This window comes from Zeus faber, assembly GCF_960531495.2.
Source record: "Zeus faber genome assembly, chromosome: 1".
NCBI lineage: Eukaryota > Metazoa > Chordata > Actinopteri > Zeiformes > Zeidae > Zeus > Zeus faber.
In genome coordinates, this window is record NC_137193.1 from 56,754,859 (window position 1) to 56,759,858 (window position 5,000).

Below are 5,000 nucleotides of genomic sequence, written 5' to 3' on the forward strand. Positions count from 1 at the left end.
CAATCGTTTTTCGACAATCGCTATTCCAATTTGTAAACAAATAAAGCACTCCTCTTGCCGTGGAAGTGGCGCATCGTGACAAAATGCCAATGACTCGTGAACTGTAAGAAAATACTTTAATGATTCAATCCTGTAAACAAAATAACAGCCCTGACTCTTCTCCATCCCCCCCCCCCCCCCCCCACACCACCACCACCTGTCCTCTTCTCTCTCCTCTCCGCTCTCTCTGTTTTTTCTCTTGCACCTGTCTCTCCTCAGACACAACCGTCCCTGACTGCTGGAGACGACGGGGTGCGATGCGCTCTGACTGGGAGAGCTCCGTGCGCTTTGGGGAGGCTGACGCTGGGACGTTGTGACAAGCGTTGTCCCGGCCATGCCTGGCGCTGCCTCCTTGGGGGATATTTGGGTGGCTGTGACTCTGCATCTCCATAGAGACGGCGTTGCCGCGGCCCGGTAAAAAAATGGACTAGTGGAGGAGATGAGAGGGAACCTGTCTGCTACCTAGCTGGTGCTTTACCGGGGTGAGGAACACACCGAGCTGCCCACGCTGCCTCACTCTGGTGTTTTCTGCCACTCCCATGTCCCAGGTCCCAGGTCCCAGGTCTTCCTCTCAGACCAGGACTATGCAGTGCCGAGATGCATACCTGGTTTGGGAGAGCAGCACAGTACAATGCATCCTATTCGTAAACAGAAATGATACCCAGGGCGGAGGGAGACTAAATGGCCATAAATCCAACCCTATAACCACATCCCTGATTAAGCGCTTAATAAAACCATAAGTGTCACCATACCGCCACTGGAGAGACATTTGATAAAGGCAAAATAAAACCCTAAGTACCATAATCACCAGAGTGCAATTAAATATGAAATAATAATGCCGGAGGAATTGCCAACCAAATGGTCATAACCACTGTCCCGTATCAGCATCGCCAGGCCGGGGCAGTAAATCCCTTGTTTGTTTGCTCCTCTCCATTTTACTGGACTGTCTTTATGGTCACGACTCAATCATATACAGCATCTTAATGATGATGGTAATTAGACAGGGGAGTGAGCAAGGGATGATTTAGCCACACCCAAAATGGAAAGGTGGAGAATGATCTATAGGTAGGGAGGAGACGAGAGAGAGGTATGGAGGAAGACTGGGGAGAGGATTCCAATTGATCCACGGCTCATAAACAGCTTGAGGTCACAATCATGGAGGTTGGCCCTCGGTTGGTTAATGCAATTAGTGGTTTTGCTCCGTGAATTCATAAGCATATAAGCACCCCCAGTGGTCCCAATACACCCAATACAACGGTAAACAAACAAGAGAGAGAGTGTGTGTGTGTGTGTGTGTGTGTGTGTGTGTGTGTGTGTGTGTGTGTGTGTGTGTGTGTGTGTGTGTGTGTGTGTGTGTGTGTGTGTGTGCGTGTGTGTGTGTGTGTTCGTGCATATGCTTGCATGGGGCTGGAATTTATATTAATAATGGGGATAAAAGTGGAAATGAAGGCACTTCTATCTTAATGCCAGTGTGTGTGTGTGTGGTGTGTGTGTGTGTGTGTGTGTGTGTGTGTGTGTGTGTGTGTGGTCATACATGTCATGATGTGCATGTTTGTGAATGCCTAAATATGTGAAAGTTCATTTGTATGTGGGTGAATGTGTGTGTGTGTGTGTGTGCGCGCGCGTGTGTGTGTTGTAAGGGGTGAATTAAAAGCGCATTGACTATGTGGCAGCACATGCTATAAATTAGGGGCCAGGCATAGCCCGCCTGCCAGAGGCCCCCAGCCAGAGGGCCTATTCATCTTCGATAGAATGCTCTGCCCCCCACTCCCTCGATAAAACCACCATCCTCACACACCCACATCCCACTCCACCTAACCATGGACCCCTCCCCAGCACGCATATAATCAAATTAATTAACATTCTTAGGATCCTGCGCTCGTTAATCTATCTACAGTGGTCAGCAAAAAAAAAGGCAGGCAGGGAATGGAATGGTTCTGGCGGCGTTCTACACAGATCAGAATGTTGGCCATAGGGGGGAGAAGAAAAAGGAGGAGTGATATAACATTATATCTGCAAAACAGGTGTTCTTTTTTTTAATAATCTTGGTGGTGTACCATAATCATTTTCAGAAACAAACTTTTAACCACAACCACAAATTCACACAAATACAGCCACACTTTGCGGGGGATCTCCAAACAAAGCGAGGGATTTCATTTAAGGGAATAAAAATTAGATGTTAATAAGACGATAAAAATAAATGATTTTTTTCCTTGATGATCCACTCGGGGTTGCAGGGTTTACTTTGGAGTGTAATCCCACCTTTTTTTTTAAGTATTAATATATGATGCTGGCAGGCAGCCATAGCTGTAGCTGCTAATGAATTCAGTTGAGGCGGTAGTAGGAGACTGATGAATTCATCACAGGTGTCGGTCTCCCTGGGCCCTCGCGGCCCCCTGGTGGCCCTGCGGCACACATTTCTCCTCCGTGGCCCCCCCGTGGCTCTTGGCAGTGTAAAGCGACACCACTCCCTCTCCCCGGGGACGGCTCGTACGGAAAAGGGAAACCGCTTCATTAATTAGGAGTTGGGAGAGTGAAGCGCCGCGTTCCTCCCCCCAGTCTTTGCTCTCTTGTCAAAAAATAACAATTCCACCTGTACTGATAACCGCAACTATATTCAGAATCAACCGTTGTGGTTATAAATGGTGCGGCTATGATCAGGGGAAAATAAAAGGTGGGAAGAGTGATGGAGGATGAAAAAAAAGGGGGAACGATCAAAGGTTAAAGGAGCGGGGAAAAAAAGGTGTTAGGGAAGAGGGAAGAGAGTGGGAGAGAGTGCAAAAGCAGAAGCTGAGGCAGAAAGTCTGTTTGGCTTCCCAGAGAGGAGAACTATTGATCCCTCTCTCCCCGCCTCTAACAAGGGAAGATTTTTAGCAGATTCCCCCCTTTCCGCATCTGGAGGAATACATCCCTTTCATCCCCCTCACTTCTCTCCATTTATCTCTGTACTATTCTGGAGCTCACCTTCAATACACCCCCCCCCCCCCCACACACACACGCACACACACACCCAACCCTAACCCCAAAGCCAGGCAGGCAGGGGGGGGGGGGGGGGGGCTGTTTGTGAAGGCTCCGGTAAGCCTACTGGTATACACACGCTCAATTGTGTTCACCAGACACACACACATGCAGTGACACACACACACACACACACACACACACACACCCACACCCACACACCCATAAACACATGCTTTGAGGAATATAATGTACACAAAGCTGCTTTAGCGTCGTCCCTCTTCTTGCCCCCTAAGAGGTAAATACTGAACAGTTTGAAACCCAGCAGGCAGGAAAAGGTTGATCTGAACCGCACGCTCTCACTCTAGTTTACTGGAATGATGAGACGAGGACACACACACACACAGAAAAACACACACACACACACACACACACACACACACACACACACACACACACGCACATGCACACATACTAGATACTCATGCAGTCGATATGGCTTAGCCGGAGTCGGGTTATATCCTCTTTGTGTTTGTCATCTCCATTAATGTGCTTTGTGAAGGAGTGTATGCAATCAATTTAGGCCCATTTCCAGTGTGTCCGACGAGCGGCGCTGCCTGGTCACCGCGGCTGCGACGGTATAATTTGGGAAGGGTGTCTGTGTGTGTGTGTGTGTGGTGAAGAGGATGGGGAGGAGAAGGGGTGTGTGTGTGTGTGTGTGTGTGTGTTGGGTGGGGGGGCACTGCAGGTCTTAATCATTTGAGATGAGATGGAGCCATGTGCTCCCTCCACCCCTCCCCAGCTCCCCGGAGAGCCGGCGGAGTCATTTTGCCTGGCCTTATGATGTCGTCACGGCGCGTTAGCGCTGAGTGGCGAGCCCCCCGCCCGTTACCCCGCCGCTCGTCCCCGCTGCTTCACGCCCATCCAGAGCCACGAGCACCAACAGCACCTCCTGTCGCTTGTATGTTGCCGTGCCCCCCACAATCCTCTCCACCTCACAACTCCACCACTCATCACTGGTCAGTGCAGGGGTTGGGGGCTGGGGGGGGGGGGGGGGGGGGGGGGTTGGAGAGCTGCTGACGCAGGCTGGCAAGAGGTAACAAGCTTACCTGCGGATAATCTCCTAAGAGAAATTTCAAGGGAGGAAATAAGGGAGAAGGAGTGAGAAAAAGAGAGAGCGAGCGAGAGAGAGAGGGGGGGTAGACAGAGAGAGAGAGAGAGAGAGAGAGAGAGAGAGAGAGAGGAGGGAAGCGAGGATGGGGAGAGAAACTTAGCGAAGTTTTTTAGCCGCGGACTTGCTGCGCCAAGCACTTCCCATTCTCAAAGCCAACTTGCCATCTGTGGTCAAGCACTTATACCGCTCTCTGTGGCCCCTAGTGAGTGGAAGGGGGAGGTGGGTGAGGGGGTGGGGGGGGGGGGGGGGGGTGAGAGGGTGAGGAGGGAAGACAGAGGAGGGTGAAGAGAGAGAGAGAGAGAGCGAGAGAAAGAGAGAGAGCACAATAAGCCAGGAAGCAGAGAAACACCCCCTCAACAGGACACAGATTCATCCTCCAACGTTGGAGGCTGTGGGAAGTGCTGCTACCTCATATAGACTGTATGAGTCTGAAGTTTTTGATATCAAGCAAATAGATTGTGAGAGAGTAACCAGCGGACTGGGGGGTGGGGGGGTTAATGTAGGATGATGGTGGTGGTGGTGGTGGTTCCTCTCTCCTTTAATCAAGTCCAACTTTAATGAACTGTCTCAGTGCATCACTTTCATTAGCACATTTACTCAATCAATACACACTGTGTATTCAAGCAATTCAATGAAAACTATAATGTGATGCTTGGATTGGAAAAGGAGCCGTGCTTTTTGTGTGCCTTTGTGTGCGTGTGTGTGTGTGTGTGTGTGTGTGTGTGTGTGTGTGTGTGTTGTGTTTATGTGTATGATTGTGATAGTTGTCTTGGAAAAATAATGTGTGCCTGTGTGTGTCTGTGTGTGTCTATGTGTGCGTGTTATGTGT